The sequence below is a fragment of the Lissotriton helveticus genome, chromosome 2_1 (genome assembly GCF_964261635.1).
Source record: "Lissotriton helveticus chromosome 2_1, aLisHel1.1, whole genome shotgun sequence".
NCBI lineage: Eukaryota > Metazoa > Chordata > Amphibia > Caudata > Salamandridae > Lissotriton > Lissotriton helveticus.
In genome coordinates this window covers 569,611,879-569,636,582 of record NC_136059.1, presented here as the reverse complement: position 1 = coordinate 569,636,582, position 24,704 = coordinate 569,611,879, and the positions used below count along the sequence as shown (strand labels likewise).

Sequence of the window (24,704 nt, the reverse complement as noted above, 5' to 3'; positions counted from 1 at the left end):
TGCAAGGGCTTGTCTGATTTCTGTAACAGACTTATTACTTTTTGGAGTACGCTGTGATGCTTGAGCATGTAATTCGAGTGCTGATAAACGCTTGTGTGGCGGTGGGGTTTGAGGAGGACCCCCTCCTGCGGCCCCTTGACTAGAATCGTCGACTGACATTCTTCGTGCTTGCAGGGTCGGTAATTGTAACGTGGGCTGAACTTGTATAGCAGGCTGACCCGGGGGTACCGTAACAGGTACTCCGGTGTCTGGAGGAACTGGAAGTGCCTGATTTACAGGGACAGGTGGAGCGCGAACTGGATTTGCATATTCTGGAACTGTGTCGTCCAAATAGGACGAAATAAAAATATCAGCTGCGGTCGGTTTGTGACGCAGCTTGGTCGGAACTAATGGCGGCGGGAAATTACTGGGTGCCTCTGGGGTCGCTTTTGGCAAGCCTTCGGCAAGGAGAGGATACATACCCTTAATAAGGGCATGCCTCTGTCTGTCTGACTGTTCGACTTTAACTTGTTCACCTATCTCGATTAATTCTCTTTCTTGGGCTCGTTCTTGGGATTCTCTACTTAACTCTGACTTTCTGACTTCCTTTTCCGTTCTTCTATGCGCTTCCTTACGCCATAACTCGATGGCATCTTTCTGTGACTGTCTGGCTTTCTTTTTCCATAATGCTTCTTCTACTCGCATGATACATTCGGCATCCCATGTACCCGATACGGGCCATCTATACTTTTCTTCTAACTGTTTGGTATACTCTACCCATAAATCTAGATACAATATGGCGCTTATGCCATATTTCTGATACATAAAGTGACCTGGACTGTCCCTAGGCGGAACAGGAACTGCTGCTTCCAGCAGACCCTTTCTAGTTTTTAACTGACGTAACTTGGAAAAGAGCGGCATTCTAAATTTGAATCGGAACACAATACAATACACGAAAAATAATAACAATTGGGAAAACAATTCAGGCATACCACGACATTGGAAATACATTAAACAACATTATAAATAACAGTTCGAACAGAATACTACCTGAAAATACTGAAAACAGAAACAGAACAGAATTCTCGAGAACGGAACAGACTAGAGTTACTGGATGCACTGCTATAACAGTACGGAACATACCGGTCCCATAAAGGAACGCATCAAGACCCGTATCCACCTAGGTGAACACTTCGTTTGTGGGCTTGGGTACCACCAACCCACGGACCAGGAGTCAATTTAGACTGACCCTGTCTAGATACTACCCCAGCAATGGTACTCACCGGGCAGCACGGAACGGAAGGCCTCGGACGGGACTGGACTACGACGACGAACTTCGGACTTCGGACTTCGGACTTCAGTTACAGGTGGGCCTCCGGATACCTCGGACCTTGGACTCTCGGCTTGGGCTCTGGTCGGGACTCGCCGCGTTCCTCCACCGTCTCGTTCGGATGCTGGACCGCCTCCTCCGTCTCCTCCGTGGGCCTGAGGGATACTTGAAGCAGAAATATCTGCACTTGGCCAATATGGTTCCGTCACGACTGCAGAGGGTCAGGGGGTCGGCGTGGCTTCACCGACGCGTGGGGAAAGGGCAAGTCCCTATTCGGGCGCCATTATGTGGTAAATAAATAAATAATACCCTGTTTTTGGATGAATGAATGAATAACAGATAGCTCAATAAATAAGAGTCAAGATTCGAGGTAGTAGGAGTTTCTGCAGGTTTATTACAGCATAAGGACAGGATCAGGACAACCTGCATAGGGTGACCCAGCAGCTGCTGGGGCTAGGTCTGGGATGAGCGCGCTAACATTTAATAACATAACATTGACTTATATACATAGCGCAAACACATAGCATTACATTACAGTAGGCGTAACAGTAGGTGGAGTAGAAGGCGTGACGCGTAGCAGTCGCGAGAGATAAGAGTAAAAGTAGGTGTAACTGGGAGTTTACTTAGACATGTGATGCAAAACGTAACAGAATATGTCATGAATGGGCGGACACATTGGAGGGGGCTACCTAAGGAGCCGGGACCTCTAACCTAATGGTGCGCGGAAACTAGCAATGACGTGTTACTAGGAGAAGCTGGGGGCTACGAACTCTGTACTAGGAGCAGAGACTAGAGTCTGGAGGGTCGGAGCGACATGTACTTAAACCCTATCTGGTATCTAATGTTTAGGGAACGTGTTGATATAAACTAGAAGTCATGAGGGGAAAAGCTAACCTGATTCTAAGACTGGACCATGCATTATTCTACATGTAGTGCGTGAAGAATATTAAATGACCATTAAATACAGTATTTCTCTAACATGGAGACGAGAAGGCTAGACAATGACGGAAACTATTGATGCAGTTCAGTAGCTTAGGAATGCAGAGGAGGAGGACTGAACTGATAGCAGGAACTATAACATACTTTTGGCAGACTCAGAGGCAGAGCCGGGGTGCACCGGGCACTGCGAGGCAGGAAGTAAGTGAAGGGTCGAGGATACAGGTGGGGGCTGTATCGCTCCTCAGCGAGGCTTTCAGGAGACAGGAGCTGAAAACTGTGGTCCGGGCCCTTTGAGGCCTGGAAACGGGGACTTTATAATTGAATAACGTGCACACTGGGAAACGTGGCAACATTACTTACATAGGCCTGATATTCGTAGTATTCACGAGGACTGGAAACTAACATACTAGAGGTGGACACAACTGTAATTGCGTCTTCAATCAGAATGGGGAATAACATATGCATATTGATCATGTACACATAACACATGATGGATGAGGCGTAGGGACACAGAACATGGCAAAATTTACTTTTCCACACACAGAGGGTTAATATGCCTACTGCAAAGAAGTGTACCATGCATTTTAAAAAACAGTATTTGATATGCATCGGTCAGTGGGTTACTGCTTTTGTCAGAGAGATTCTATTGTTACAGTGCAGTTCATAAGTGACAATTGTAATCTAGCACAGTGACCAAAAAACTGTCATCAAACAACTGTTTGCAAACTGCAAGGTATAAGTTAGTGACATGTTTTCTTTCAGTATCCTGATGCTTCTAAAAAGGTTTCTTTGGGTGAAAATACATTTTTATTGTTAAAGTCAATGCTAACCACTGTGTTATGTTCTGAATCCTGAGTTTGTGCTTCTCCAGACCAGCACTCCTTAAGTTTGTGCTTCTCCAGACCAGCCTCCTTGGCTTAACAACACACTCTACTACTTCAGAAAGGCAAGGCTGCACCATATTTACAAGAGTATGGTGCAGCCCTGCGTTTCCCCTGCGCTGGCGGTACATTTAACAGGGTAAGATTGATCTTGAAATGTCATTTTGTCACTTCTATGTGTACTGCTTAATGCATCACACATGGAAGTTACAAAATGTCTTTTTTTAAAAAATATTATTTATGTGCAGGAAGGGTCGCCTTCCTGAACATAAACAATCTAGGCGTTTTACAAAAAGGAGGAGAAATTAAGCATTTCTCATCGTTTCGCCAAGTTAAGACAGGTTTTCCCTGGCCTTCATTTTGGCGCTGCTTCCCATGTACGCTGTTCTTGTAAATAGGGGGCAGAGTCAAAAACAATGGGTGTCGCAGGGGAAACGGCCACCACAACACGCACTACCCACCCCTTTCACGCTAAGCATTGTGTCAAAGGGGGTCTTATTTACAAGGGACCGTTAAGCCACGTTAAGTGGCTTAACGTTGCCTTGTAAATAAGGCAAAGCCCCTATCGCCACTGGAAAGTCTCAGAAACTGATGTTCCCATGGTGATAGGGGCTTGTAAATATGCCACTAAAATCATTAGTAATTTGAGTATTTGTTTTGTGTGCACATGTGTGTTAATTTTTTCCGAATTACGGTTTTAATGTTTGAAATTTAAATCCTACAAATTGCTTGGGGGTCCCCGGCTTCCAGTGGTGACTCTATGGGGTTCCTCAGGAGTCAAACGTTTGGGAACCACTGCCCTAGAGCAAACACACCAATGACTAGTCAACCCAGAACATGCGACTTAGATTACATGAAGTAACATGGATAACAATAGCACTCTTTCATTATAGTCTTACACCAGTCCAATACAAGATGTAAATAAAGATGGGCCATAGGCGAACGGCGTCGTGAGCATCGCAGTCGATGTCGCCGACTCCAAAAAGATGTTCAGTGTCGAGAGGTCCGATGTCAAGTCTTACCTCTCCGCACCTCTCACTGCCAGCGAAGAGACTGCCAACGGTGATTTCACAGACAGAAAATCCAGCTGCGGCAGCCATCATGATGTCGAGGCTCCCCTCGCTGTCAACTGAAGTACAGTTAAGACGCAGATTGACTACGAAAAACATCTTCCTCCCCAGGTATCAGGATCGTACAACTCACACCAGAGGACTCTCCGATTTCAGAAAAGCAAACGCCTCCTATAATCTGTCTCCACGGTGGTTGCAGAGTGTCAAAAGAATGGAGAGTTCCGCGAAGAAGACCAGGTTCAGACTTCTCACAAACCTATTCTCCTTCCAGAGTCTCGGCTGTTCCTCCATCAACAACGACTGCTGAAAGATCTTCATGTAGGTCTGCAAGAAGAACAAGGTCTCCTTTCACATGAAGATCTTGGTCCAGAACACCTCTCCGACAGCCTTGCTCTCACCACTCTGGCTGTTCCAGATCACGAAGAGGCAGACATAGATCACCCTCATGGTCTACAGCATCATCGAGATTGTCTGTTTGGGACTATTCACCGACTCTATCAGCTACTCTTCCAGTCAGAGTGTTTCCGGTGGACAATGTGGTCACCTTCAATGAGGTCCTGAGCAGAAGTGCCAAAAAAGTGAACATTGAGATGCCTACACCAACTACTTCAGCATCAGTAACATTTTAGACACTACATTACAGGTCTTCAGCAAGGCCTTTGCTCCCTCTGGTCCCTGTCTGTTTTAGCCAGCTCTGCAAACTTTCTTTACACCAGCTGCGGTAGGGTCTGCACCACCACATATCTGTAAGAAGTACAAAGCACCACACCAGGACCCACTGTTTCTAGGAGCAGATCTGCCACCGGACTCAGTAATTGTGGCGGCAGCTAGAAAGACACATCCAGGAGCTGCCTCCTCTTCAGTTCCACCCGAGAAGGAGAGTAAACAAATGGACTCCCTATGAAAAAAAGATGTGTAATACTTTGGTGACTTTATGAAGGTTTGTAGTGTCTCTGCACTCCTAGGAAGGTATGACTGGACACTTTGGGACTCTCTGGCAAGGATCACTGATAAGCTGCCCAAGGAAGACCAACAAGACTTCCAAGAGGTTTTACAAGAAGGCGGCCTTTTAGCTAATTAGGTCATCAGCGCAGCTGCTTATGCTTTGGTCCTGGCAGCACATGGGTACTCCCATGTAATATGTGCTAGGTGTTTCGCCTGGCTATGCCTCTCGGGCCGGAAGCGCAATGTAGGATCAGGAACCTCCCCTTTAGTTGTAACTCTCTATTCGACACACATGCCGATGATGAAATGACCAAAATGAAGTCGTAGTTAGACACCCTGAAGGCACCCTGAAGGCAGTCAGTCTCGAAAAGCATAAAGACTTCCAACGCGAATACCTACCTTATGATTGGCGGCATTTTGAACAAAGGGTTCAAACTCCTCACTGGTCGACATAACAACAGAAATCCAGGTCTCATTATCATCAGCATCGACCAGGACGAGGAAGAGGAGCCTCCAGACTGACCTCCAGACTGACCCCCTCCAGCAAAGCAATGAACACCTGCTTCCCCCATCCCTTTTGCCCACTCCGGTGGGGGAAATTTTCATGTCTCACCTGGAAGAGTGGAAAAGATCGCAAAAGACAAATGGGTGCTCAATATTGTGCAGAACGGCTACTTGCTCAGATTCAAGCCCACACCTCTGACAATATCACCTGGGAGAACGTCTATCCATCAACACCATGTTCGAGGCATGTGGGCTACTGAATTCATATCTGTGCATAGATCTCCGCCTAGTGTTGGGTCCGGATGATTGCACTTTGTTGTCCTGGAAGAGTTAGGATTTTGTCTTAAGTTTGTCTTAAGACAGACTTAGGACAGTCTTAAGACAGACGTAAGACAAAATCCTAACTTAAGTATGTCTTAAGTCTGTCTTAAGTCTGTCTTAAGACAAACTTAAGATAAAATCCTAACTTCTGTGAATACCAAAAGTAGTAAGTTTAGGATTTTGTCCTAAGTTAGTTCTGTGAATCGGGCCCACTCTTTCTATAGCCCCGCCATACCGCCCGGCTAAGAACATCCAAAAAGAGCCTTCTGAGACACGACATACAACACCGGGTCCATCGAAACCGAAACTCGTCGACAATACTTTCTTCGGACCGAACGCCGTCGAACCGAAGGTGATTAAGCCCAAGGGCGTCGACCTGAAGGCCACAGTTCCAATACACCCTTCGAAGCCAAAGACCGTTGAGTCGACATCGAAGACAAAACCCGTCGAGTCGACCTCGAAGTCAAAAGCCGTCGAGTCAACCTCGAGGCCAAAACACGTCGAATCGACACCCAAACAAAAGCACGTCGACTCGACCCCCAAAACAAAACACGTCGAATCGAGCAAATCAGGCTCAACTATCGACAAAGGGGAAAAAACGGTTGACGAAAGCAAAAGGCCTACGCCCAAAACAAACGTCGAACCGAAAGTGAAACCTAAGGTGGACCAAAGCAAATCGGTCGAGCCGAAGCCCATCGATCCAAGAAGGGGCATCGAGCCGAAACCGCAGGCTCCTAAAACACCTCTACCGCCTAAAGACACTGCCGAACCGACCAAACCGCTCGGTCTGAAAAATGTGGTGAAGCCTGCAAAAGACGTCCAACCTACAAAAGCAGTCAAAAAACATCAAAAACCGATTCAACCACCAAAAGCAGTCGAACCCATTAAAGGCATCGACCTGAAAAAAGTCAAACCAAAGGCGACGGCACCAAGGCCAAAAACTGTGGAAGAAGAGATTATCCATCTAGACCCCTCCACAGAAGACCAGTCAAAACTATACATTGACCCAAAAACTGGTAAAGTGACTGTTTACACAAAAAAGAAAAGACCTCTGCCTACTGAAGACTTTTCTAGAATTCCACTCAAGAAAAAGAGAGACTGTGCTACCTCTCCAATACTTTTTGAGCCTATCACTCCAGCTATGCCTACCACTCCACATCCCACAAACTCACCTGCACGCTCTGACTACAACCCAGATGAAGATCAGGATGCAGATGTGGGGTTTGGTTATCCACAAAACCCATATGGAGACCCCAACTCACAACCATGGGGTGGGGGAGGTGAACCAGACAATGAAGGGACTCTGCCCATTACAGACCCTGCAGTATACCCAACCAAGCCATCACCCACAGAAGATACAGTAGCCTTTAACTCTCTACTAGATAGAGCAGCAAGCTACCATAATGTAGATATGCATTTTGATGCTATTGAAGAGGACTTTCTCTTTGATACATTAACAACATCGGAAAGACATGTGAAAACACTCCCCATGTTGAAGGGCGTCTTAAAGCACGCAAGTGACATTTTTAAGGACACTGCTAGGGCACGGGTCATAAACCCTAGAATTGAAAAGAAATATAGGGCTGCACCTATAGATCCCACATACATCAGGGGACAACTACCTCTAGACTCCCTAGTGGTATCCAACGCACGAAAGCGTGCAAATTCACAAACAACTGGAGAGGCTGCTCCTCCAGACAAGGAGTCAAAGATCTTTGAGGCATCAGGCAAGAGAGTAGCAGCTCAGGCAGCAAACTCATGGAGAATAGCCAATACACAGTCCTTGCTGGCCAGATATGGCAGGGTGCACTATGACAGTTTAGAGGAAATTCTCCAACACTTACCTGAGCCATACAAAAATCAGGCAGATGAACTTATACAAGAGGGAAAGCTCATCACAAATGCCTCAATTAAATGTGCCCTAGATGCGGCAGACACAGCGGCCAGATCCATCAACACAAGCGCGCTGCTGAGCATGGCTTCGCATATCAGGCTTTAAGAATGAAGTACAATCTACTATTCCTAATCAGCCCATAAACCCAGACTTTTTGTTTGGTCCAGCAGTTGACTCAATTCTGGACAAAATGAAAAAGGATGCTGAAACAGCGAAGTCCATGGGAGCTCTACAGTCCCAACAACACCGGGGCTCCTTTCCTCGCTCCAATTATAGAGGAGGAGCACAAAGTAATACATCACAGCAATCCTCCTCCTACAAGAGTAACACGCAATCCACATACAACAAGAACACAAACAGGGGTGGATACAGAGGTAATAATACCAAGGGAAGAGGTCGTGGAGGCAATGCAAATAGATCCTCCACTAACACCAAACAGTGACTTCTTGGCACTACCCCCAGACCATATAACACCGGTCGGGGGAAGACTACAACAATTTCTGCCAGTCTGGTTAAATATCACTACAGACAAGTGGGTCAGGCAAATTATCCAACATGGCTATTGCCTAGAACTCACCTCAACACCATCCAACATACCACCCGTGCACCGTCCAATGTCACAGGAACATATAACGCTACTACAGCAAGAGGTCATAAGTATGCTGCAAAAGGGGGCCATAGAACCAGTGCCACTACAACCTCAAGGAATAGGAGTATACTCCCTATACTTCCTTATTCCAAAGAAGGACGGGTCTCTCAGACCAATATTGGACCTCAGGCCCCTCAACCTGTACATTTTGTCGGAGCATTTTTCCAGCAAGTCTTGCCATTGCTTCGCCTGGGAGACTTCCTAGCAACTCTAGACCTCAAGGACGCATACTTTCACATACCAATTCACCCTGCTCACAGAAAGTATCTAAGGTTCACCATTCAAGGACAGCACTACCAGTTCAAAGTCCTACCATTTGGTGCCACAACAGCTCCACGAGTGTTCACCAAATGCCTAGCTACAGTGGCGGCACATCTCAGGAGGCAACACATCCATGTGTACCCATATCTGGACGATTGGCTAATACACGCGCCTTCAGCCCAGCAATGTGCCAACCACATGTAAAAGACCATCCATCTCCTGCACAGTTTAGGTTTCTCGCTAAACTACCCAAAATCACTTCTGCAACCCTCCCACGTCCAACAGTACCTGGAAGCAACGATAGATACACTGGCAGCAAAAGCATATCCCAACGCAGCACGGATCAACAGAATGCAAACATTGATCCAAAAGTTCAGACCCCAACACTCATTACCAGCTTGAGTGTTTATGCAACTAATAGGCATGATGGCCTCGTGCATATTCATAGTCCCTCATGCCAGGCTACATATGCGTCCGCTCCAAGAGTGCCTAGCAAGGCAGTGGAACCAGGCTCAGGGGCGATTACAAGACCTAGTGTTGGTAAACAGTCGGGCATACAACTCTCTGCATTGGTGGAATCCACAAAACCTTTGCAAGGGACGACTGTTCCAAGAGCCTGTCCCACAAATAGTGTTAACCGCGGACGCATCCCTACTAGGATGGGGAGCCCATGTCCTACATTACACAGTACAGGGACTCTGGACTGTACAACAAAAGAAAATGCACATCAACCTTCTGGAGTTGATGGCGATCTCTCTAGCCCTAAAAGCGTTCAAGACACACTTATGCAACAAAGCTGTGTTGATCCGGACGGACAACATGACAGCTATGTATTACATTCAAAAACAGGGAGGAACACACTCACCACATCTGTCGCTCCTAGCTCAAGCAATGTGGAAATGGGCCATTCAGAGGAACATGTTTCTCATGTCAGAGCACCTCCCAGGCAAGGACAATCAAGTAGCCGACCTGCTCAGCAGGCACAGCCAACAGATGCACGAATGGGAAATTCACCCCAAGGTTCTCCAACCATTCTTCCGGAAGTGGGGACACCCGGAGATAGAACTGTTTGCCACAAGCGAAAACGCAAAATGCCAGTACTTTGCCGCCAGGTTCCCACATCCGCAGTCGCAGGGCAATGCGATATGGATGAACTGGTCAGGCAAATTTGCGAACGCTTTTCCCCCAGCTCCATTAATACCGCTGGTAGCACGCAAACTGCGCCAACATTCGCTGACACTGATCCTAGTTGCTCCCACATGGGCGAGGCAACCATGGTACACAACATTCCTAGAACTGTCAGTGGTGCCTCATCAAAGACTGCGACTCACACCCAATCTTCTCACTCAGAGCCATGGAGAAATCCAACACCCAGACCCGCAACAGCTAAACCTGGCGATCTGGCTCCTGAAATCCTAGAGTTTTGGATACCTAAAGTTGCCCCCAGACTGCATGAATATTATCAAAGAGGCAAGAAAACCCACTACCAGAGCATGTTATGCACCTAAGTGGAAACGTTTCGTCATTTACTGTGGTAACAACGATATTAACCCACTTGATACTTCTACTCAAAACATCATTTGCTATCTCATGCACTTACAACGTTGCAATTTAGCCTATTCATCCATCAGGATACATTTAGCTGCGTTAGCAGCATATCTTCAAAACAGGCAACACCTTTCACTATTTAGGGTGCCAGCAATTAAAGCGTTTATGGAAGGACTTAAACGCGTAATTCCTCCAAGACACCCACCTTCACCAGTCTGGAATCTGAACATTGTTTTAACCAGACTTATGGGACCACCTTTGGAACCACTACACTCATGTGAACTACAATTTCTTACTTGGAAGGTGGCTTTCCTTATTGCCATTACTTCGCTTCGAAGAGTTAGCGAGCTGCAAGCCCTAACTATTCAAGAGCCATTCATTCAAGTACATGCAAATAGAGTAGTTCTCAGAGCAAACCCTAAATTCATGCCAAAGGTGGTATCCCATTTCCATATAAATCAAACCATAGAACTGCCAGTGTTCTTTCAAAACCCACAAACAGTAGCTGAAAGGGTCTTGCATACTCTAGATGTCAAGAGAGCTCTGCTATATTATATAGATAGAACTAAGGCATTTCGAAAGACAAAACAGTTGTTTGTTGTTTTCTCACCACAACACAAAGGCAACCCTATTTCAAAATCAGGTATAGCCAGACTGATCGTTAAGTGCATCCAGATATGTTATTTAAAGGCAAAACGCACCTTAACAGTTCCCCCTAGGGCAAGCTAGGGGCATCCATGGCTTTCCTTGGAAATATTCCTTTACACGAAATTTGCAGAGCAGCCACATGGTCAACCACACATACATTTACCAAACACTATTGTGTAGATGTACATTCCAAACAGCAAGCTGCTGTAGGACAAGCTGTTCTCAACACTCTTTTCCAGACTGCTGCAGCTGACACATAAAAATTGTACAGTACTAATCGTATATTCAGACTCCTATTTTCTAGCATCGATGTTATGTACTCAAATAATAAATGTATCGACAACGATGATAGAGTCTTGAATTATACTGGACTGGATAGTCCAGTATAATTCAAGACTCTATCATCGTATAAAAATAGGAGTCTGAATATACGATTAGTACTGTACAATTTTTATGTCTTACTGTTTCTGTCTTTGTGTACCAAATATGCGGGTCATAATTGAATGTTTAGATATGTTATGACATGTTTTTTATCCTTTTTTTAGCTTCTAGGACTGTGTTGTCTAGTGATCATTGTATTTTTATTGTATTTTATTATTTGTTACATAATAAATTGTGATCCCCATTTTTAAATCAATTTGTGGTTTTGTTAAAAAATAATTTATTTAGGTATAGATTGTTGTTGTCATTTGCACTAAAAGTTTAGCTCAAGGGAACTCTGCTTTCACTTGGTCACTTGACCCTACTTTCCTTGATCAGTTTAAGGGGTACCTCTCTATTTTTTAACTGTAACTGAGACACATACAGATAACTACTGGCGCTACTGGGGATATCGGGGTCCTGGGAGGGTAGGACTATGAATGTCCTCTTGGTGTATATACCTCCTGCTCTACATAAGCTATCACTGCTGGAACTGAGTAGGATGATTCTCGCCTTGCTGGAAGGTGAAATAATATTGGGTGGTGACCTCAACATGACTCTTTGCGACCAAGCTGACAGATACCCCTGTGAGGCATTACATGAACACAAAACACACTGGCTGAATTCGTGGCAGCGCTGGGCCTGACGGATGTATGGCGGGCAGCTCACCCGCTGTTACGGCAGTATACATATTATTCTGCTGCTCACAAAAGTCACTCCCGTATTGATCACATACTGACTCTGACTTACGCTGCACACCACTTCTTTGAGGATCAACATTTAGCGAGAGGCGTCTCCGATCATGCCCCTATAAAGACACGGTATGCAGTAAAAGCTACCCTACCCGCAGGACACTTACTATTAATCCACAGTACTTTCAGATCCCCCATATCAAAGACACATTGATCAAAGACACAGAATACTACTTTGCCGTAAATGTGGGCTCAGTTCAGTAGGCGCAGATTCTGTGGGAGTCTTATAGGGCAGTAATTAAGGGTTGGGCACTGTCACTCACGGTTGGTCATAGGAAAGAGAAGGACCGACAAATTATCGACCTGGAGCAGGACATCCTGACACAGGAGCATGCGTTAAGGGACAGCCGAGATGAGACCGAGAGTCGTATCTTGAAACTTAAACGTAAAGAGCACAGAGACCTAGCCAATGAAACGGCCAAGGGCAGACACCGTGCCACGCTATTTAAAATATATGAGCAGGGAGACTGAGCTAGTAAACTCCTAGCATGGCTGGAAGGGAAGGAAAGGCCAGACCACTGGATTAGAGTAATACATGATCAGAATGGGACCTGTCTGTGTGACCCACAGCCATAGCAGATGGGTTTGCAGATTATAATGCACAACTTTACTCCCTGGTTGCAGCAGACACTATAAAAAAAAAAGACTGGCGTGATGAATTGTTCTCCCCGTGCGAGATGGCCATACCATTAAGGTTGCAACTGGTCCAATTGAAAGTTTTACAACGCACATATATTACATGCACAGCACTTGTCAAGATGGGCCGCAGTAGCTCAACAGACTGTAGATGGGGAGGTGGGTACGATTTACCACATACTCTGGGTATGTCCCTTGATACAGAGTTACTGGGAGGCAGTTAACCAAGTGAGTGATGTGAGTGGAATTGCCCTAACATTATCTCCTAAAGCATGTCTCCTTAACATTTGGGACGCCAATGACTTTAACCGTATGGATCAACTGTGGGCGACCAATGGCTTTACAATTGCAATGCGTAATATTGCCCATAAATGGGGAGTTCCAGACCCACAAACGATTGTAGATTGGAAACGGGATGTTGATTTGTGTATGTTGGCAGAACAAGCAGTCGAAACGAGTAGAGGTGGCCCCAAAAAATTCGATAAAATATGGGGAAATGGCATGCATATCGAGGTAACATTTGTTCCTTCCCCTCAGAACAAAGACATGGGCCGGATAGGCCAAACGTGTGACATAATTCTGCAATGGGGGGAATAGTGGGTGATCAGTGGGATGTTCAGTATTGGATTGTAATCTTCTGTCATTAATCTGAAGTGATGCACATGATTGTATTGTACACATTATTGATACGTTTTAACAAAATAAAATAGAGTTAAAAAAACTGTCTGGGAAACCGAGATGGCTTTTCAAGAAAAGGAATGGCTAGTGCTATATAGGATGCTCAAGGAAAGATCATCTGCCCACTTCTGGAGATATGTTAACAAACTAAAAGCTCCTTATCCAACAAGGGAAAACGAAATCTCAGAAGCTGGATGGGAGAGGCACGTATCTGACCAATTCACCGGGAACTATGTAATTACAACCTGCATGGAGATACTAGAACCCACCCCACAGTCTCCAGAGGGCCAACTGGAGTTAATTTCCACATCACAAACACTAAAATTCATTAAATATATGAAAAGGTACGGAGCGCCAGGCCCCAGCGGTCTTCCAGCTGGCATCTTTAAATGCACACCAGAGGAGTGGGCAGCCCTTTTAACTCAGCTTTTCAATTCTGCCTTCAGTTCTTGGCAAATCCCATAAGTATTGAGAGGTTCCACTCTATGCCTGATATTTAAGAAAGGCAATCCCTCAACGATCTATCGTCTATTAACTCTGCTAGACCTAGAGGCACAAGCTTATGCGCAAACTCTTTTAAAAGAGCTGGAAACTTGGGTTACAGAGAATGGGCTGCTCCCATTTTGTCAAACAGGCTTTCCTGGAGGATCAGCCACAACTAACAATATCATCGCACTGGCTGCCCTCAGTCAGCAGGCTGCCCAACATAAACAACTCCCATTCTTCTGCTGCTTTATAGATTTTACTACGTTGACTAAGTGGACTCTGACCGACACTGTGGAGGAAACTATCACACTGGGGTATACCACCCATCCTCTTAAGAGCCATAATCAACCTGTACTCTACAATGTGGGTTCGAGTGAAAGTTGGGCCAACCACACTTTCCCCCAAAACTCTGACTTTTGCAGGTTTGAAACAGGGCTGTGCGCTAGCACCGTACTTTTTTTTATCTATATACAGCTGATCTGGAGAAAGGGTGTGGGCCACAGACCACTCAACATTCTTCAGTGCATGGATGATATTGTCATCATGGACCATACACAAGTAGGCCTCCAGCAAGCACTGACTAGCCTCCTTACAATGAGAAAAACTTTCTCACCATTAACCCAGAAAAGAGCAAAATAGTAGTATTTGGCCGCCACAAGAACGTGCTTTCATGCACTATGGGTTCCATGCCTATCACCCTGGCACCAAAATATAACAATTTGGGGGTGTGGTTCATGGAATCCGCTCAACCGCCTGCCCACACAAATACAATAAAGAAGAAAGCAACAGCAATCATTTACAGCCTAGTTTGTCTCAACGATAAATTGAAGTGTCCATCTGCTGAGGGAATAATAGAATATAACTCAAGCCTCCTTGCTTTCCTGCTCTCCAATAAGGGCACCAAGCCTTCCGTTGTAATGTAATGTAAGGGACATTTATAACGCGCAGCTTTCACTCCAAGGAGTATCTTGTGCAGGCTCGGAATGTCTGGAACACGCTCAGTGCATTGGATATAAGAAAAATTTCCAACTTCCTAAATATCTCTGCAGAGCTAGGTTTAGACTGGAACTCAGCCTGGTGAAACACCTCTAAGCATAGAAACAGACTTTTTGAAATTTTATATTCGTACATTAAAAGCGGCAGAAAACTCACTCAAGGCTTGTCTCAGAGCTATCTTCGAGAAAGTAGGATCACCATGGAAGAGACAATTACAGAATGCAATAGCGACCTCTGCAATAAATCGAGCAGCACTTGGACTGGGTGCCAGTTCCTTCATGACATGGAAAAAATACCATAAATAGATAGGTACGAATGGCCTCATTTCACCAAGATCAAGCTTCTCTAAATTCCTCGGAGACACTACGCCCATTAAACTACTTGGACTTGGTTGCAAGACCCCAGCCCTACTTAGCTGCCGCCATCAATCGTAGAACATGGGAAGAGATCAGGTGTATGCGCCTTCTTGGCCTACCAATATCAGATTTCAACCCAACATAGGCCAATCAGGGCAAGGGAGGCGCATTTAGATTATTTGAATATAAACAAGAATCTTGGTTGCATCGTCTGTGCTGCTGTCCCGCCATGACTGCAGAAAGGAGAACAATATTCTTGAGGCAGGGGGCCCGCACCTGCATAGAGGCATCAGCAGTAAGCTCCTCTCAATCTGACGTTACCACTCGTGCATGTTGTGGGAAATTTGTGACAAGACTTCGAGACACTATTAAGCCACGTCTTGGTCCCTTCGAATCGCGGCACCAAGTCCAGAAACTTATAACGGACTACTATACAAGGAAAATGAGAACTAATCAAACCTGCTCTCTGCACCCGCTTTCTCTTGGAAAAAAGCTAAGGAACATGAACAGAACTGGAATTTGCAGGCTTTTCTCAATTAATTTGATTGGGGTGCCCGTCCTGGGAAATTGGACCCCTTTTCAAATATATTGTTTCCTTTATTAACGGAAGGATTTAAAATAATTAGCTATTTTTGATGCACTTTAAACACTGTTTTTATGTCAGACTGACCAAAAATAGTTAAAATGTTTTTTAAATCATAGGTACACCATGCACCAACACTTTAGACGAGTAGACCAAAACCACAATAATGGCTCCTGCTAGGTAAATATAACGGCACCTCACATCACCTTAAAATGAACAGACCTATGGCTGTAGAGTCACACATTCCTTAAATGCTGATAACTGATTACATACTACTTACAATGTTCTACTAGTGATATAACCTTTTGAATCTTTCCAACTTGAATATACATGAATTAAGCAAATTGCCATTTTATAGTATACATCCTTTTGTACGAGTCTTAACCAATTAACAATGTTATGCTGACATGGTAATGCATCTGTTAAAGTGGGTTTTTCTTAACAGGCTTGCCGGGTTCACGATGGAATAATTGCATCGACACATTTGCATGAGAAAAATTAGCAGTTTCTTAAAAAAAAAAGAAGTCTTAATCCTTTTTTTAATTGTTTTAATTGACTAATACAAATAAAGTTTGATATATACATATATAAGTATGTTTGAAGGTACTACGTACTTTAAGTTTTTTGGTTAAACATACATACATATATATTTACCATGCCTATGCCGTAATAAAGCACTCGTCACTTTAAATATATATATCCCACAATGCAGTGGCGTCATGTGATCAAAGCCTTCTTTTGCCGAAACATGTAATGGCGGACTGTTCCGGATAAAAAACACGAAATTGTAGTCTGTGTTCGTGGTGTTCCGGTGAATTGGGAATGAGAAGCGGAGTGAATTGTAATTGATTGATTGATATATATATTCACTGAAAAAACCATAGGTTTCAGGGGTGTTCTAGTTAGCTGGACATTTCACTCGTACAAAACCATTGAAATTCCCCCGTTATAGTTAGTACAGCTAACTATAACTCACGCGCCCGCTATGCACTGCTGATGATGTCATACATTACATCACTCATGACATGGTCAGTGACATCACTGTTGACATCTCAAATGACATCATCCAGTGAATGTGTGTCTTTCTGAAAATTAAATATTTTTTATATATGTATATCTCAAGGTCGATCGAAGAATACATTGGTAAATACGTGTCTAAAGGATGTTTTTTTTGTAAAATTGATTGTATAACTGACTGATTAAGTGTATCTTAGTGAATATATTGGTTAGCGAGTAATGTTTAAATATGCCAATATCTGTATCAGCTTTTCACTTTGTGTATAAGTGGCTGCATGGGTTGGTGAGTTGCTACATGAGTGCCTATATGGGTTATTAGTTGCCTTTTTGAGTATCAGAATGAGTGTCTGTATGGTTCGGTGGGGGGTATTACTTAGCGCATAGATGCATGAATGAGTGACTCACTGTTTGTATGTGTTTTGAAGACAGCATGTGTGCAGGACTGTATGGGTGGATGAGTGTGTGTATATGGGTGTGAATGACTCTCGATAGTGTCTTTATGAGTAACTACATATGTTTTAAACTAGTATATGTGAATATTGGTGTATATAAGTGAGTATATGTGAGAGTGAGAGATTGGAAGAGTTCCTGTATAAATAAGTATGTTTTTCTATGAGAGATTGTTTAAGAGAGTAAGTATGTATACGTTCTCTTCCAGGGGATACTCATCAATAGTCATAAGCACTGAATAGTCCCGCCCACGTGCGGAACCCCGGAGCAATAGCCAATAATATGCATATATCTACATATATATATAAAAACATATAAATACACATAAATACCCATATATATAAAGATAATATGCATATACATATACATATGCAGCCTGAAATACACCATACTAGGCTCAAAAACTGCCATTATTGAGACATATACATTACATTATATGATAATGTAAAGAAGAAAAACTGCCTGGGTTTCTTTGAAACACACAACCTTTATTTTCAAAGGTAAAAACAGGCAGGGTCATAGAGGCAGATTTAGCCTAGATAGGCTGCATATTAACAACTGAAAAAATTGCGCCGTGCCTTTAAGACCTCCAGGAGCCTCCAGGGTCCCATCATGCACCACAGGTGACAGTTAGGTCAGTTCTTTTTTCCGGCTCCTTTTGTGAGGATCCTGGAGCGTGGAGAAGTGTGGCTCAGGGGTTAGAGCGGCAGACCCTGATTCAGAGTTCTGGCCAGGGACCAGGGTTCGATACCCGCCTCGGCGGGGTCTAGGGCTCAATTTCCTCGGACCTGTTAATTCTCGCCTCGGTGCCTATTCTAATCACGGGCCCCACGCTGCATCTCTGGGCAATAGCTTGCTTAGCCTCCACACCGGCCCCAACAGCGCTAAGGATGCCTGGCTTCACCCTGGGGGTGCCCAGGAGTGGACACTTCACAGGGAAAGCCTGGAGGGGTTCCACAGCGGTATGAGTATCAGCGCCAGGAAGCCGAATAGGCTGGTGACAGTGCGCTCTATAAGTACTATGACATTTACATTGAGCTCGCCAGTTTGTGATATTTTATCACTTTCTTCTGGTATATTTCTAATTTTTTCGTCTTCACTCGACGTCTTTAGTCATTGCTTGACTAATTCAACAATGTTTTCCTGGTTGTTGCCTATTTTTCCAGTCATAATGCCGACCTTATTTGTTAAGTGTTGGGCCTGTGGTAAAAAAATGGCCAAGACAGACTCTCATTCGGTCTGTATTGCTTGTTTACCATCTTTTCACTTCTCACAAGCCAGAACTCTGCTACCACTGCAGCAAGTTTTCTAACAGAACCCTCAGGGAGAAGGAGAAGAGCAGGCTGCAGTCCCTGTACAACAGAGGAGAAACAGTGAGTGGAAGAGAAGATTTTCACTCCAGGAAGACTTCTTCTCATCACAAAGAGCACAAGGATAAAGGGGAGAAGAGAAAACATTGGTCTCCTACTCTGTCGAGGGACAGATCTTCTTCCAAGGTACCTCTGTGCTCAAAATCGGTATCCAAATCGCCGTTGAGGCGCCTGTCAACGGCGAAGCATCCCTCGCCGTCGAAGAAGATCTCGCCGTCGAAGCAAGGTGAGAAAAGACAGAGGATGTGGTCTCGTGCGCGTAGGCGGTCCAGGTCTGGCTCGCCCACGGCGGCAAGAGGTCGGGACTCGACGTCGTCTCATCGACTGTCGCCGCCGAGAGGCTCGGAACATATGTCAAGGTCGCCGTCGAGAGGTGCCATGACGTCGACGTCGAACCGGCCAGCAGGGGTTTCGACGTCGAAGAGCCCCAGCCATTTGGCGTCGAGACATGCGACGCCAAGAAGACCATCGCCGTCGAGGCGCACAACGTCGACACCTAAGAGCCCCATCGCCATCGAGGAGGTCGACGCCAAGGAAGTTGCCGCCGAGGAGGTCGCCGCCAAGGAGGTCGTCGTCGAGGAGGTCGCCGTCGAGGAGGTCGCCGTCGAGGAGGTCGTCGTCGAGGAGATCGCCGTCGGTTTCTCCGGCAGCTAAGAGGCCTAGAACGGTGTCTAAAGACCGGTCTAACATTGCTACTGTGTCTTCTGGGAGTGCCTCTTCCTCCCCTGGACTACAGATTGTGCAGGTCTCTCCAGAGCCCTCGAGAGCACCTTCCCCTCTTCAGCTAACAACTAATATCTCGCCACGATGGCTGGGAGATCTTAAAGACTGGAAGATAAGGAGAATTAATTTTCCAAGGTCTTCTTCGAGGTCACCTGTTACTGAAAGACCTGCATCAAGATCAAGATCGCCCCCAAGACACTCTCCAAGGAGACGTGAGCGTACTCCTCCGAGAAAATCTTCATCAGTGAGGAGGCGGTCCTCACCCTCTCGTAGATCATCACGTCACCATTCTTCGAGGAGGCGCAGTCCAAGATCTTCGACAAGGTCTACGAATTCGAAGAGGGACTATTCTGCAACACTGTCATCAACACCTCAGAGTAGGATATCACCGATTGATGATGTGGTTACCTTTAATGAGGTTCTCTGTCGTGGAGCAGCTAAACTTAATATCGAAATGCTGGTCTCTACCACCAAGACAACGGTAATTTTTGACACTTTGCACCAAAAGCTAACTTCAAGGCCCTTGCTTACTCTGGTGCCAGGTCTGTTGGAGCCTGCGCAGCACAAGTTCCTAACTCCAGCAGCGTTAGGAGCGGTCCCTTCTCGGATCTCTAAGAAATATAAAGCTCCGGACAATGATCCGTTCTTTCTGAGGGCTCAGCCACCACCTGATTCTGTGATTGTCTCAGCGGCACGTAAAAATCAAACAGAAATGGCTTCATCTTCTGTGCCTCCGGATAAAGACAGTAAAGCTATGGACTCAGTAGGGAAGAGAATGTGTGCCACCTCTGCTTCCTACGTGAAAGTCGCCAGAGCTTCTGCTTTGCTGGGTCGCTATGACCGCGCACTTTGGGACTCCATGTCTCATTTATCAGAAAAGCTTCCTAAAGAAGATAAACACGACTTCCTTGAGATCTTACATGAAGGTGGACTAGTGGTAACCAGATGATTAGTGCAGCCGCTGATGCTTCTGATCTATCTACGCATGGTTACGCGCATGGACTCTGCGCCAGGCGCTCAGCTTGGTTGAGGCTCACGGGCCTTAAGCCTGAAGCACAACACCGGATACTTAATATGCCTTTTAACGGAACATCGCTCTTCGGATCTCATGCTGACGATGAGATGGCGCGAATGAAAACAGAGCTCGATACAGTGAAGGCTGTTGGGCTTCCAAAAAGAAAAGATTTCAAGAAAAAATACCGTCCTTACGACTGTAGACAGAACCAGCAGAGGGTTCAAATCCCTCAATGGTCGTCAGAGCAAAATCAAGGAAGATCTCAGTTCTCCCAGCGTCGCCCTGGTAGAGGAAGAGGTGGCATTTCCAGGCAGTCTGCACCTGGGAACAAGCAACAGCAACAGAAATAGTGAGATTTTGCTTCCCCTGGGCCCGTTACCCACTCCGGTGGGGGGAAGTGTTTGTTTTTGCCTGGAAGAGTGGACAAACATCACAATAGACAAATGGGTTCTGAATATTGTCAGGAATGAATATGCCACCAGATTCAAGTCCCCCCCACCTTCCATTCCTCCTCAAAAGACTGTCACCCATCGTACTCATATTTTGAGACAAGAGGTGTCGGTGTTACTCATAAAGAATGCCATCGAGGAGGGTCCAAGAAACCAGCGTCGACAAGGCATTTACTCCCGATATTTTCTAGTTCTAAAGAAAGGTCCAAACAAGGAGTTCAGGCCCATACTATATCTCAGATGTCTCAACAAATTCATTCGGCGAGAAAAGTTCAGAATGCTGGCTTTACATCAAATTATTCCACTTCTGCATCAAGGGGATTGGATGTGTTCCATAGATCTTCAAGATGCTTATTTTCACATCCCCAACGCCCCAAAGCATCGGAAGTTTCTAAGGTTTTGCATCCAAACAAGCCACTTCCAATTCACAGTCTTGCCCCTCGGGCTAAAGTCAGCTCCTCGCACCTTTTCAAAGTGCATGGCAGTAGTAGCGGCTTTCCTGAGGAAGAGAGGCATTTTCGTCAATCCTTATCTAGACGATTGGCTTCTAAAGAGTGCGTCTCCGATTCTGCTACAGCAACATCTCACGTTCTGCATACACCAGCTGCGGAGACTCGGCCTGCACGTAAATTTCAAAAAGCCTATCCTCAATCCAACGCAGAGGATACACTACCTGGACGCACTTCTGGATTCAAAGGACGCAAAAGCGTATCTTTCGGAGGAGAGACTATCCTCCATTCTCCTCAAGTGTCAAACGCTACTGAAGACTCTACTCGACCCATGGCCAGGCAGATCTCGTCTCTTCTAGGGTCTATGGCCTCTTGTATTTTCCTCGTTCCAAACGCTAGACTGCATATAAGGCCTCTGCAGCAGTCTCTGGAGGACCAGTGGTCCCAGTTTTCCAATCGTTGGGAGGACAAACTGTCACTACCCCTGTCAGTACAGATCTCCATCCGATGGTGGATGCAGCGGAGTCATCAGGTAGTGGGAGTTCCTTTTCAAGAGGACATACCCAGACAATCGCTGGTGACAGATGCGTCCCTTCAGGGATCGGGCGCTCATCTGGGGTCTCTTCAAATTCAAGGAGTGTGGTCAGAGAAAGAAAGACTGTATCATATAAACATGCTGGAACTCAGAGCTGTCCACCTAGCTCTCAAAGCTTTCTTTCCCACGATCAAAACATCCTCCCTGCTTGTTCAAACGGGCAATACAACAACGATGTACTATCTGAACAAGCAGGGCGGAACGAGATCCAGACCTCTGTCGCTGGAAGCGCAAGCAATCTGGAAGTGGCTTCTGGCTCGGGACATGAAAATATCGGCGGTCCATCTGCCGGGTGTCCTCAAAGTCCAAGCAGACGACCTAAGCAGGCACTTCGCAGAAGCACACAACTGGGTCTAAAAAGAAGAAGTGGTAAGAGACGTCTTCCAGGCCTGGGGGACACCGGAAATCGATCTCTTTGCGGACGCCGAAAACGCAAAATGCCGCGTCTTCGCGTCCAGATACACACAACGAGGGTCCAAGGGGAATGCTCTGTGGATGGACTGGTCAGAGACATTACTCTACGCTTTTCCACCGATCCTACTCATTCCCTTGATGATCAAGAAACTGTACAAGTCCAAGACAAACATGGTCCTGGTGGCTCCAGATTGGCCTCGCCAATGGTGGTACCCGGATCTCCTGTACATGTCCAAAGTACCGCACAGGAGGCTGCCTTGCTATTCGGATCTGCTGACCAGAGGTAACGGCAGGATGTTCCATCCCAACCTGCCGTCCCTGAAGCTAGCAGTGTGGCTCCTGAGTTCGTCCAATGCAGACATTTAGGCCTCTCGCAGGACTGTATGCACATTTTAAGAGAGGCGAGGAGAGCTTCTACAAGAAAGTCGTACGCTTTCAAGTGGAAGCGTTTTTTCATGTGGTGCACTGCTGAAGGTCAAGAACAGGTACTGTTACCATACTTACTTTCTTTTGCCAAAGCAGGGTTACAGTATTCTTCCATAAAGGTTCATCTGGCAGCAATAACAGCATATCGAAAGTCCCCCAATCAGGTTTCTTTCTTTCAAATGCCAGTTGTGAAGGATTTTCTGGAGGGTCTCAAGAAGGTTTATCCTCCTGTGAGGGCTCCCTCTCCTCCTTGGGAGCTTAATGACACGCGCATTCAGTCATTGCTCACAGCGCAACCTGGATGCTGACTGCGCTTCTGTGTGGATTGATTTACTAATTGCACTAAGCGCGACCAAGCTACTTTTTAAAATTGTATGTGAATTTATGTACTTTGCCTTTTAAAACCTTATTGCTCTTTTAAAACCTATTGCACTCTACTAACCTCTCTGTGGCGATCCTTGCCGCCCCTGCTACCCCGGTCCACCGCAAGCGTTAGGCTTGTTTGTTGTGGAGGGTGCAGGGCGCTACCTACTTCCGGGTTCCTTCCCGGTGCCGGGCAGTGATTGGTTTAGAGTGTGGGGAGGCGGTGCTGATCGCTAGCACGGCCCCTACAAAGCCCCAGTGAATCAGGCGTTCTTTCTAAAGACACGCGCATTCAGTCATTGCTCACAGCACGACCTGGATGCTGACTGCGCTCCTGTGTGGATTGATTTACTAATTGCACTAAGCGCGACCAAGCTACTTTTTAAAATTGTATGTGAATTTATGTACTTTGCCTTTTAAAACCTTATTGCTCTTTAAAACCTATTGCACTCTACTAACCTCTCTGTGGCGATCCTTGCCGCCCCTGTTACCCCGGTCCACCGCAAGCGTTAGGCTTGTTTGTTGTGGAGGGTGCAGAGCGCTACCTACTTCCGGGTTCCTTCCCGGTGCTGGGCAGTGATTGGTTTAGAGTGTGGGGAGGTGGTGCTGATCGCTAGCACGGCCCCTACAAAAGACTGGCGATGCCTAACACGCGCAGCGGTGACGCGCAGCACCCGCGCCGACCCCGCGCCGAAGACACGCTTAAGACTAGCCCGTCTGTGCCCGTCCGTGTCAGGACGGGGCACAGGGCAGATGGCCATGCCCCCCAAGCTAGGCCTATACAGGTAATGTCACCTGACCAGATTGAAGCACTGCGCCCTATTCTAAATGACAACTGTACTTTACTCGAAATCCCACACACGGGACCAGCCACCTGCCCTAATTGCAGTTGTACTATTTCATCCTTCCAACCCTATCCCCCTCGTAGAACTAGACGTAGGAAGCAACTCAAGCAGCCCCTTCCTACCGATGAAAATTTTTTGTTCTATAGTATAAATTGTCGTTCCTTGCCCATGCACAGGCTAGACATTTTGACCTGTTAATGGATGACAAACCCAGCGCATTATTCCTCACAGAAACCTGGCTACATGCAGGCTCTGGTCCTGACGTAGCTATGGCCCTTCCTTCCAACTACGCGATTGTCAGGTTGGATAGAATCCGCAAAACGGGGGGTGGAATTGCTATTGTTTACAACAAAAAATGTACCTGCACGTTCGAGCCACTAGTAATCCCTGAGTGTGAAGCTGCATTTTTTTAAATCTGTTTAAATCCCAACTTCACATTGTCTGGCATTCTTATGTACCGGCCTCCCGGAAACGGCACTAAATGGGCTGCTGAATTGGCCAATCATATCACACCTTTTCTTTTAGCATCAAAAAGTTTCTCTATTATTGGAGACCTAAATCTTCATCTAGAAGACAAATCCAATACGACATGTGTCAATTTGCTAAAAGATCTTACAGCACTAAGTATCCATCTCCTCAACTCAGGACCTACCCATAAGGCAGGACATTTACTTGACCCATTATTTTCGAACCTCTCTCAACTCACCTGGAA

General features: G+C 45.8%; 1 protein-coding gene across 5 annotated transcripts in view; it reads left to right on the top strand.

The window, feature by feature from the left end:
* ANKRD31 (ankyrin repeat domain 31) overlaps nucleotides 1-24,704 on the top strand; it is a 2,265,957-nt gene that overhangs the window by 886,586 nt on the left and 1,354,667 nt on the right. The window lies entirely within an intron of this gene.